The following is a 13,159-nucleotide window of genomic DNA, read 5'->3' on the forward strand; positions in this document are numbered from 1 at the left end:
TTCTTCAAGAGAGATCTTGACAATGGTGATGTTCTCGGCAAAGAAGAGAACGTCGAAAAGGGAGCTTCAGTGAGAAATGAAATCACGCCTAGTTAAAGGACAATTAAATAAAGAAAAGAAAATAAGAGAAACAAACAAAAGTATTGAAAAGAGAGATAGCATCAATATGTAAGCCGTTTTAAGCGAGTGGGCTGGATGGACTTTAGGAGTGTCTGTCTCATTTTCAAAGGGTAACATTTGTCTTCTTTTTGTCCATTTTCGCGTGCATTTTGCGGATATCCAAACTTGTGGCCGTACGTCACACCTCACGTCCATCTTGTGTTTTGCATTTTATATAAATTTGAGTTTGTTGGATAGTGGCGCACGCTGTTCTCGACTTGGTATGGAGTAAATATATGTGGAGATCATGTGTTGGAAGATATGCGATCTTATGGATTTGTACAATATTTAGATTGATATGGTAAATCAATTAGTATCAATCTAATATAGGATTTGATTTGTAATATTCTTTATTTCCATTTTCCTGTACATGCCTGTGCTATAATTGTAGAAGCATTGTACACTATTGTCATACGGAAGAGAATATACAAACTTTCTCCATTTTTCCTTGTTCCTCCTTGCGTTCTTTCATGGTATCAGAGCTTCTGATCTTTGGCCTAGCTTCCACATATTTCTGATTGCCCTCTGGCCTTCTTTGCCTCTTGTTGTTGCAAAGGAAAAACTAACATGCAAAACAAGATTAGCACTCGGGTGTAGGAATCAATTTTCTGAGTATCACCAAAACAAAAAATACATTTACCCTTACCTTACTCACCAATACCATGGCCAAGGATCAATCATCAGCTTATGAGGAACGAACTTCAGAGAATCCACCTACTGAAGAAACTGTGAATCAGTAGTAGCATGTCCAGACTTAGGCCATCCAGTGGCTTCCTTTCGGGGCTTTGCCAAATTTGGGGCAACCTAGCATGAGCCAACCCATTTCGGGTCTACCCATGACAGGCTAGTCCATCAAGTGGCTACCCTTCTAGGTACCTTCCGGCTCGTGGTTTCATGCTCCACGACAAGAAATTGGATTCGATGGAGGCCCACCAACCATGGCCGGGGCAAGCTCATCCATCGGGCCAAAAGAGGTTCATGCGGGACAAACACCCGAACCAAGTGTTATGGGTTTGAGGGGGAATCCCTACCTGATTCCTCAATCTAGATTTTTCTAGTACCTATTTTCTGCCACCGGTGATCGGCCGGAGCCTAGGGACCCACTTTACACGGGCATCACCGATGGACCCGAACTCCGACTCATCACACATCAACTCACCAGCTCAGATAATTATTCAACATGGTCAAGGGAATTTCGGCGGGTGCTCGTCACGAAGGACAATGATGGTTTCCTTGACAGCACCGTCCCCGTGCTAACGAATGAACGACTCTCTCGGCTATGGAGAAAGTGTAACCAGCTTGTCCAAACTTGGATCGGAAATTGTATAGCTCCAGAAATTGTGGCTGGGCTACCTTCGACCAAAGATTCAAGAGTTATATAGGAGAATATTAGAGAGATGTATGACAAATTGGATTGGGTAAAATTGTTTTCCATAACCCAAGCGATATCCGAACTCAAGCAAGGCAATATGTCGATCATAGCTTGCTTGAACAAGCTTTTGGCGCTTTGGAATGAGTTAGACGCAGCCGAGGAAAAGCTTGAAGGGCTGGATTCGACTTTGCAGCAGTACAAAGCGATTAAATAATGAGAAAAAATAACACGTTTTCTCTTAATGCTCAACAACTCTTATCTCACCTTTCACTCCCAAGTTCTGCCATGGATCTTGTTTCCCTCACTCGGTAGGATATACCAACTCGCAATACAAGAAGAAAGTCAATGTCTTGTGTCGTTGGAACATGCGAAAGCTGGAGAAAGCATTCTGCTTACTGCTTGCGCGGCCTCCTGAGGACCCACGACCAGATTTGAGAATGAGGGGAAGAGGCGAACAGCCCTAGGGTTCAATGAAGAAGAAAGGAGCCTTAAGAACCCTGAGATGGACGGTCTGGATCATGAGGCACGATCGGACGGCTAAAAAGGGCCCGATTCTTCATCAGGATCGGATGATGGGCATGTGAATGTTCTTAAAGGATCCAATGGTTCATATTTTTCCGCGAGTCCAAAGGCATGTGGGCAAAATTTTAAATGCAAAAATAAATTATTTTGTGAATACTGCAAGCGACCTTACTACACCATCAATAATTGTTGGAAATTGCACTGCAAGCCCAATGAAAAAGGAAAAGAGGGGAAGGAGTCCTCGGTTGCAGCTTATCAAACCTCAAGTTCAAATATTGATCAGCTTATCATCCAAGGGCAGTATCAAGAAATTATGCAAGCTTTGCAAAGAATGGACATTTCCAAAGGGAATGACTTCTCAGGTATTTCTCATTGCCTGATAAATTCTGTTTCTCGGAATTCTTAGATAATCGACTCAGGGGTTAATGATCATATTGTTTGTGATAAGGAATCTTTTCCAATATTCACGAAAGATTAAGTATTCATGTTTTTGTAAAGTTGCCAAATGGAAGTACTACCTATGTGACTACTGGAATTGTGAACCTTAGCCCTCAAATAACCCTAAGAAATGTCCTCTATGTGCCAAATTTCCAGTTCAATTTGATTTCCGTGTCTAGAGCTTGCAAAGAAAATTCTTGCTGAATTTTATTCAATTCTGATTTATGTTTCTTTCAAGCCCTTTCGATTGGGAAACTGATGGATTGGGGTAATCATTCTGATGGACTATTTTTCTAGACTAGCATTCCAAGCACTTTAGATTTATCTCAAGTCCCCTTAAATAAGCAATCATTGTGTAATGTCACTACCAATGATAAAAAATTTCTTTTGCATTCCAGAATGGGCCACAGTGCTTTGTTTCCTTACTCATAGTGTCATATTTGCCCTCTTGCAAAACAATTTTGCGCACCATTTCCAATTAGCATGAGTCACTCCACTAGTGCTTTCTCACTTATTCATGTTGATGTATGGGGACCGTATCATACACCTAATCATGATGGATCAAGATATTTTCTTATCATTGTTGATAACCATTCCCGAGCAACATGGATCTTCCTTATGCAAACTAAGGGTCAGGCTTTATCCCACTTAGAGGAATTTATTTCCTTATCAAGGACCCAATTTGGAAAGACTGTCCAGTGGGTTAGGACAGATAATGGAAGAGAGTTTTTCAACCATGAATGCGCATCATTTTTTTCATCCTATGGCATCTTGCATGAAAATTCATGCACATATACTCCACAACAGAATGGAGTAGTGGAAAGCATCGACATATTCTAGAAGTGGCACGTGCCTCGAAGTTTCAACTTCTATCCAAATAGTTTTTGGGGAGATTGCATGATCACAGTAGTGTATTTAATCGATTGAATGCCAACAAAGGTGTTAAATGGTTGAAGTCCTTTAAAAGTCTTGTTCTGGAAGAAGCCAAAAATGGATCACCTAAGAATATTTGGGTGTTTATGCTACATCACTGCGATAGGCCCTTGGGACAAAATGAGTCATTGTGCCCAGCGGTGCATATTCATGGGATATCAAATCTTCATAAAGGATATCGTGTGTTTCAACCATCTATAGGTGAATTCCTAATAAGTAGAGATGTGGTCTTCCATGAAGATGTATTTCCATTTGTTGAAGATCAATCCTCAAAGGAAAACGATCTCCATCTTTCCCGTGCTATTTTCTCTAAAGATGATATATCCAAGGATCCTAGATATGTTATGATAGGAAACCCGGGAACTTTCTCCAGCACTTCCACAAGCGACTTTTCTCCAAGATCTGAGCATGCAATTACTGAAGAAGCTTCAGATCTCATACCAGTTCCACCTATGGAAAAGCATCCACCATCACATCCAGATCCACCTCAACGTTCAAGGCGAACCACACGCCCGCCAACCTAGACTAAAGATTATATTTGTGCTGCACACAACTCACCAGGTATTCATTATCCCATCTCATCTTATTTCTCTTTCAATTAATTGTCTCCGAAACATCGACAATGTATAAGTTGCATATCTGAAAAAAGGGAACCAGCTAGTTATGATGAAGCATCCGTGGATCCACGGTGGCAAAAGGCCATGGCAGCAGAATTGCAAGCATTTTAATGACAACCATACATGGGATCTTGTAACTTTACCTTCAGATCGGAAGGCAATAGGATGCAAATGGGTTTACAAGATAAAGTTTCGGGCAGATGAATCGATTGAACGATATAAGGCTCATTTAGTGGCCAAGGGATTTACACAACGAAAGGATTTGACTATCATGAGACCTTCTCCCTAGTGGCCAAAGACATCACGATTCGTTCTTTCCTATCGATGGTAGCTTTCTGAGCTTTCCAAGATTGGTTATTATACCAAATGGATGTCCACAATGCATTTCTACATGGTGATTTGGATAAATAAATTTATATGGAACTTTCTCAGGGTTTACGGAGACAGGGTGAGAATAGAGTATGTCGTCTACATAAATCCCTTTATGATCTCAAACAAGCATTCGGGCAATGGTATACCAAATTCACGAATGCTCTCATAGCAACAGGTTTCAAATAGTCCAAATATGACTATGCTCTTTTTACATGGACAAAAGGTACATCATCCATATTTTTAATGATATATGTTGATGATTACTTATTATGGGTAATGATACAATTGCCATAAAGAGCTTCAAGGAATACCTGCATTTGACATTTCACATAAAGGACTTGGGATTACCAATTTTTTCCTGGGAATAAAAATTGCATGATTAGATCAAGGGATTTCCCCTAGCAAATGAAAATTCGTGCTAGAGATCATATTTGAAGCAAGTCTATCTAGATACAAACTGGCTGCTATTCCAATCGAACAAAATATCAAGTTAACCTCAGTGGACCATGATGAAAGAAATCTCCAAGATGATCCTGTTCTCAAAGACCCAACAGGTTATCAAAGGCTGGTAGGAAAGCTCATATATTTGACCATGAATAGACCAAATATATGTTATGTTGTGCAGACACTCAATCAGTTTATGCATAAGCCCAAGTAGTCCCACATGAACACCGCTCTAAAGGTTGTTAAGTATTTGAATAAATGTCTAGGACTTAGAATTCTTCTTTCAAGAGGATGCGGCATGGAGATGACGGCTTATTGTGACACTGATTACGCAACTTGTCTAATGAGTATGATTACGCAACTTGTCTAATGAGTAGGAGATCAATTACAGGATTCTGTATCATGCTAGGAAAGTCTTTACTTTCTTGGAAGACGAAGAAGCAGCCAACCGTGTCTTTATCTTCAGCAGAGGCTGAGTATTGAGCTATGGCTAAGACCACTTGTGAAATAGTGTGGTTGCAAGGCTTGCTTTGGGACCTTGGGGTGCAAACAAAGGGACCGACCTTATTTTTTTGTGACAATGATGCAGCACTTAAACTTGCATTCAATCTTATAATGCATGAAAGAACAAAGCACATAGAAATGGATTGTTATTTTACTCGAGAGAAAATTCAAGATGGGGTAATTGAAACAAGAGGAATTGGGACTACATAACAACCTGCAAATATCTTCACTAAACCCCTATGTCAGAGACAACACGCATATTTACTAAGCAACTTAAGTGTCTGGGACATCTACAAGCCACCAGCTTGAGGGGGAGTGTTGGAAGATATGCGATCTTGTGGATTTGTACAATATTTAGATTGATATGGTAAATCAATTATTATCAATCTAATATAGGATTTGATTTGTAATATTCTTTATTTCTATTTTCCTATACATGCCTAGTGTTAGTCCATTTTTCCTTGTTCCTCCTTGCGTTCTTTCATCATGGTTTTGGTCCTTTGAGGTTGGGGTTGAATTCACGGGAAATTCTAGGTTTAATGGAAGCTTCGGGCAAAGAAGGAGCATGCAGAGAAGAATACCAGAAAAGGGGAAGAGAAAAAGAAATGAAAAAAGATGATGAAAAGAAATAAGAAGGGACAAAATAAGAGGGAAAGACGTTGGAGGGATGTTCTGCAGCTGAAGAAGACAAAATGAGAAAAGGACAAAAAGAGAAAAAAGAAAAGAAAAAAAATATATTTTCCAAAAAAAATCATTTTTTTTATCTGGCATGGGTCGAACCTAGGCTTGGATCGAATAAGCGGGTTGGATCAGTCCTACCTGGTCTGAACCCTTTTTGTTGAATAGAATAATATTAAGTATTAAAAATAAAAAAAAATAAAAAAATAATAAAAATAATAAAAATTCAAAAAAATTTCCGAAAATTCAAAACTCAACAACATTAAAAATTTCGACCTTTTTTAAAAAAAATTAAAAAATTAATTAAAAACTTAAAAATTAAAAATTTCAAAAAATATTGAAAATTTGAGTTTTTTAAGATAATAATTAAAAAATTAGAAAATTAGAAAAAAAAAAAAAATGTCAGAAAATTCAGAATTTCATTTAATTTTTAAAAAAAACTTTCCAAGCTATTTTCTTTAAAAAAAAAAGGGAGTTTCTTAACTCTAAAGTATGCTAAAAATTGAGTAAGCCCTAAGGGCTTTATCTTAGGGTTTCAATTATCTTCAAAGACAATTACTCTTGTTTGCATGCTTTTGTTGTTTTAATTCCTTTAATCTAGTTGAGATTAGCATTTATCTTTTCCTTAATGTTAAATTTTTGCTTTCCCATGTAATTTATTTAATCGTTTTCCTTGACTACTAATTGTTATTTTAATAATTGTGTACTTGTATGATCACCTCACATATTAGTGGATAAGTATAAAATTAATCTAGACTGTTTGACAAAATTTCTTTCTAAAATGAACAAAGATTAGATACGGAAATGACACTAATTAGTTAATTAGTGTAATCAAGTCCCCGACCCTAGATTCTCTAATTGCGTAGAAAGTTAGGTACATTTAATGCCTCTCTTGGTTTCTAGTGGCAACTCCTTATTACAAAATTTCTATGAATTCTTGGCTTTCGGAGAGCTCATGGCTAATTATGGGCTATAGGCCCATCTTATAGGCAATACCTCTAAATCTATTCCCTCTCCTGAGAGGTAGGTCACGATAGGATATATATATTCTTCTTTAGCATAAACAGATTAGTGAGTCAATTTTACCCTTTGTTTTAGGAAGAATTAGAATGGCCCTTGTGTAGATTCGTAAAATAATAAAAGTCAAAGACTTGGAACTTTGAAGTTGAAAGCTTTCCCTTCATCCTATTTTGCTAGGCTTGTTCCTGCAAAAAATATATTTCACCAAATAATATGTTTAAGTTTTTATTAGAGGAGACTCAATTTCCATGCTGAATCTGAACAAAGGATATCAAAATGCAAATATTATTTCCAATCTTCACATTACAGCACTGATAGTTGATGATTTGCTAACTTCCACCTCTAGTTCTCAACTATGCCGAGATTTAATCAATAATGCAATTTAGGGATAGTTTAGTGTAAAGTTGGAATTTAATCCACATCAATGCCCCCGGATAGAAATGCAATGCCAAAATTTAATCAACGACACTAAGCTCATAATACAACACCGGAATTTAATGAACAAAACTACATTGAAATGCATATACTCATTGAAATCTAGTCAACGATGGGAATCTAGAAACTACAATTATGAAAATAAAATGCAATAAATAAATATAAAGTAAAGGCATTTGATGTGTTGTTCCCAGGGGGCTCCTCGTTGGATGGCTTACAATATTTATAGAACAATTTGGTAACTGTTGAATGTTTACTCCTTCCTTGGTAACCATCCATGATATTTTCACGCGTTCCTCTATCTTCCTACTTTCCTTCATAACTGCTTTGATCATGCCGTATTGCTCCTGTTTTGTCAATAGCGGTTGCATGGCTTAGTCACCGAGCAATAACTGTTTCTTAACTTTGCATGGTCTTTTGCACATCCGATGATTCCCACTCAAATTTCAATGTCAATACTACTTGAATTATGTACTTATGATATTTTATGATACCTGGACATGTAATAATTCCTTTCTTTACCGTCAAACCATATGCTTTCATTCATAGGCCCATTGACATTCGGTCAAACGTCTTGATGCATCTTGACTTTTTTTTCTCGTCCTCTGACCAACACATGATTTGTTACTACCTCTATCCTCCTGACCAGCATATGATGATATGGGCAACTTTGGGTGTCAACACATCCAACTTTTTTTATATCAATTTTTCCTTTTTGTGTCAACCTCTCAGTACCAAGCTACTTTATCTATGAGGGATAATCATTAAAAGTTTTTCTTGTGAGACCCATATCTTCAAAGCTTTTTTTCATTTCATTGATACTTTAAATTTATATCAATGACCCATAAATACCTTCCATTAGAATATCTTCTTTAAATTTTTTTCATCCCAACCCACAATCAGTCCCTACATAAAGCACAGAGGCTTTCTCCTGTTGTTCGAATATCTTCAAGTCGGAAACAAGTATTACAAGACGTACTGGGCTTCTAGTTTAACGTTATGTCGGCCATCCTCTGCTTCTGTTTTGGTAATTTTCTATTTAATTTTGAGTCTTCAAAGGGTAGAATTTTTTCCATATCAGTTCTTCAAATCTCTATATCAGATGGGGTCTTGAAGTATCCTGCATATTCTGCTGAATGTTTTGGGTTCTCATATTGTATATGGAAACATAAAGTTATATAGAGGGCTTGAGTTTGAACTAATGCTGGTTGCTGAAGTTATTTATTTTCTATTTTCTTTTGATCTTGTGGTTAATATTAATGAAATCCACATTTGTTTCTTTGTTAGCGAAACCTCTGAGACTGAGGATGATATAAATTGAATTTGTTGATTCATGTTTCCCTTAAAAAAATTGCAAAGGGGAAGTAAGCGTCCAAAGCTTTGTTGATTATAAAGCCTAGGATATGATAGTCCACTTCAATCTCAATATGTTCTCTTGTTGGGTAGCTATGGAATTAATTGTTGTTTTGCCGTTAGCATCACGGAAAGGTTTTTTTCTTATTTGTGGACAAAACTGATTTATCTTTCCCGTGAGTAGTAAATGTAATTTGGTATATGCATTGATGTTAAAAATAAAAAAAATGTTTTTTGACACTAAATTTGATATGAAGACTTGGGGAGAAGCTAATGTTATTTTGAGAGTTGAAATCATCATAAGTGATAGTGGCCAATGCTTACTCAAGAGCATTATTTAAAGAGGCTACTTGAAATAATATGGGCATTTGACGATACAATTATTAGTACTCCTTATGATGTTAATACGCATTTAATGAAAAATAGAGGAGATAAGAGTAGCTTAGTTTGAGTATGCTCAAATTATTCGGAGTCTGATGCATCTAATGAATTATACTTGACCTAATATAAATTATACATGTGTAAATTGAGTAGATATACACAAAATCTCAATCATTGTCATTGGACTTCCTTGAGCAGAGTAAAGAAAAATTTGAGAGGAACCATAAACTATGGCATTTTATATAGTGGATTTTCATTGTATTAGAGTGATATGGTGTTGCTAATTGGATCATAGATTCATATAAGATAAAAAGTGCTAGTGGATATGTATTCATCCTTAGTGGAGGTGCTATAATTTAGAAATCAAGTCATTCAAAAACTGTTACAAAACTGTTACAAACTCTTTACAAACTAATAGCTTTCAATTCTACAATCAAAGCGATTACAAACAATAACTTTACATTATGTTATGAAAGCCGTTACAAAATAATGGCTTTTAATATTTTTTTAAATATTGAAATATTCAATAATCCCCCACGCATTTCATAAGGTTTTGAAAACGAATGTAAGATTTATAATGGGTTAGACTCAATTGAATGCAATGCACTGAAACGAGTGCCTTTTGGGTTATGAATTTGTTTTCAAAATAATGAAAATTATAATTCACAAAAGATATTCTTGGGTCAAACTTCACCAATAATTTTGTGAATTATATTTCATCTTTTAAGGTGTTTTTCATAGCCCAAAAGACCCTAGTTTTGATGCATTACATTCAGTTGAGTTTAACCAGCATAAATCTTTTGCTTCGTATTAAAATCACAATGCGGCGGCGATCGGAAGCTGCGAGCTCGCTCGCACTCCGGAGGTGCAATCGCAAGGCACAGATTGAGGCGGAGAGAGAGAACGGTTCCGAGCGAGCAGCGAGGTGACCTCCTCAACTGGAGAATCTTCGGGTGACTATACCTCTCTCTCTCTCTCTCTCTCTCTCTCTCTCTCTCTCTCTCTCTCGTTTGAAGTGACCGAGCGGCGGCGACGTAGCGGACGACGGGGCACGCGGCGCGGTTGCAATAAGCGCGGAGTACGCTCGGCCAATCGTGACCGAATGTGGCGGCCGATAGGGTTTCGGGGGAAGACAACGGCGACGATGTGTCGGGCGGCAACTTGTCACTTGTTCGTAGCGAGGGTACGGCATGCGGCGTTGCTGGTCGGTGAGATGGCATCAGTTGCTACGACGGCGACAGACAGCAGGGATTTGTCTCCAGGACAACGTCGGGGCTATGCTGAAGCAGATGCTGGTGGGCGATAGCGACACGGTGGAGATCTAGTGCAACGATGGCATCGGGGGGTTCGGGCAACGTCGACTACACCTCCTTCTTGCTCGGATCTGGCCCCCTTCTCTAGTTTCTCTTCCTCTCTCCGACCCCTCATCGCAAATCTAGAACTCCCTTGCCCATAACTCCTCCCCTTCGGCCAGATCTGAGATCTCTACCTTGCCCTCGCCAATGGCCGGTGAGGCTGACCTCGCCAGATCTGGCGGGGTCTTGCCCTCGCCAGTGGCCAGCAAGGTTGACCTCGGTAAGGTTGACCTCGCCGGCCCTCGCCTCTGGCTAGCAGGGGCGAGCCTCGCCATTGGCCGGCGAGGCTGACCTCGCCGGCCCTTGCCTCCGGCTAGGAGGCGAAGAAGATGATAGGAAAAAAAAAAGAAATAAAAGAAATAAAAAATTCAATTTCAAAAAAAAAATTTGAAAAAAAATTAATTTTTTTTTTAAAATGCCACGTTAGCATTCCCCGGACAACCGATGTCTACGTAGCGCCGTCCTGCCAAATTTAGCCGGATAGACTTAATTGGTACAATTGTAAAAGGTTTAAGACTAAATTGGCTACAAAAAAAAGGTTAAGGACTGAATTGACACAATTGCAATAAGTTTAGGACTGTTTTGGTAATTCTCCCCTTTGTTTTTCACCAACCTTCTCTTTCATTTGCCTATAGAAACTCCAATTCACAACCTAGAGATAATCTCAACAAGAATATTCTCTCTTTTCCTTCCTATTCTTTGCTTGGTCATATATATAATTTGTTGTTCATATTTTTTCCATTATTTGTGCCGAGTAAAAGAAAAGGTCTGTTGTATCCTGAGAGAATAGCGGTTAGAAAATGTTGTATCGAGTTTCATTCTTTGAGGGATGAAATTCTCCTTAAGAACAGTGTTTGCATGCATTAGATAATTGATTTTATTTTCATCTTTTCCAGCTTAATTTTACAACATCAGTACATTAACCGTGTCAGTTGGGTAGCTAGTTGCCTTCATGTTGCCCAAATTTTCGTGCCCTAAAGAATTTGTTTCCCTTTTTAGTGTTGAACATCACCATTCATCCAAAGGTGCTACGACTATGCTCTATTCAGCAAAACTTTTTCAACCATCGGGATATGAAACCGAAATCCAGCTTGGCCTTTCAAGGTTGTCCCTGCGCGGTAGCTCCAGGATGTTATGTTCAAATCTCTATCAGGATGTGTTATGTTGTCTCTTCATGGAAGGCCATTTGCCTTTTCTTCTACTAGGTAATCCATCGCTATGCCTACTATCTTTTTCTTGTTTGCTTTAATGTACAGATTTCTATGTTGGGGTTGACTTTTAACTCTCCAACTCTCGCCTTTATGTGCTTGTCAGGGTCCGATTTATCCAATTTTGGGAGGTTGCTCTCTCACCTCCTCCCTTTTTGGGTTTATAGATTGGTACTCTCATCACCAGCTCCAACATCGCAATGCCAAAGACATAGACATTTGCCGTGGACGAAGTCTCGTTCAAATGCGAAACAAGCGAAAGAAATTCTTTGCCAGAACAAGAAAATGATCATACAACTAGAATTTAATGGTTTGGGTAATTGATAAAATAACCTATGTAGAGCTAGTCAATTATTGTCGAATAATTGAAATTCAGCTACAAGTGCGTGTAGGGTTGATTGATTATTTTAAGGTCTCTCTAACCCTTTTCTTTCGTTTCTCTCTCTTCATTCATATAGGGTATAGGGCTGTTAAATGGGTGGATCGGATCAAAAATGGTTTAACCTAAATCAATCCATTTGATTCATTTCGATCCATTTATATGAATTTAAATTCAGCGATCCATACTTGACTTGTTCCCTTTCTAATTTATATCCAACCCTACCCACATTATTAAAATACATAAATATTTTAAGACAAGAACTTTTATGCTATACGTATAGTATGTAAAAGGTAAGATTTTTAGTAGTTTTATAAGGTTCCAAATAAGTTTGTGACTTTTTCTTTATTGCAAAGTTTTCGAGTTTTACAATGAAGTATCTAATATTTTTTTTTTAAATCAATCGTTAATAAGTATTGATATGTATAATCATATATTAATTTTCATGATTTTTTAAAGCATGATGGATCATAATATTTTTAGCTCATTCTAATTTATTTACTTGAGTGCACACTTAGAATTAGCTTAGCAAACTTAATCATATAATAATAATAATAATAATAATAATAATAATAATAATAATAATAATAATAATAATAATAATAATAATAATAATAATAAAAGAAGAAGAAGAAAACATCTTGTCCGATTAGAACAAAAGGCAATGAGAAAAACCTCAGGCCAAATTGCCGAGAAAAGTAAGGCAAACAAGAAAAGTTTGTGGAAACTCCCTCTCTTAATTTCGATGTCCTTCTTTGCCCTATTGATGTCTAGCTTTGAATGCAAGGAAAATGATGGTAAGAGACCACTAATCTTATCGGACAAGACCACCAATCTTATCCATAATGCTTCATATATCAGTTCAAGGAGATGCTTTGTCGTCAATTTGGTCGGAGGCAAAATGACAAAATAAATGTCAACCTTTATGAGTGATTTTAATTTATCCAAATATTTAATCTTATCGTAACAATGCCTAACTTTTTAAATTT

Source organism: Eucalyptus grandis, chromosome 4, assembly GCF_016545825.1.
Source record: "Eucalyptus grandis isolate ANBG69807.140 chromosome 4, ASM1654582v1, whole genome shotgun sequence".
Lineage (NCBI taxonomy): Eukaryota > Viridiplantae > Streptophyta > Magnoliopsida > Myrtales > Myrtaceae > Eucalyptus > Eucalyptus grandis.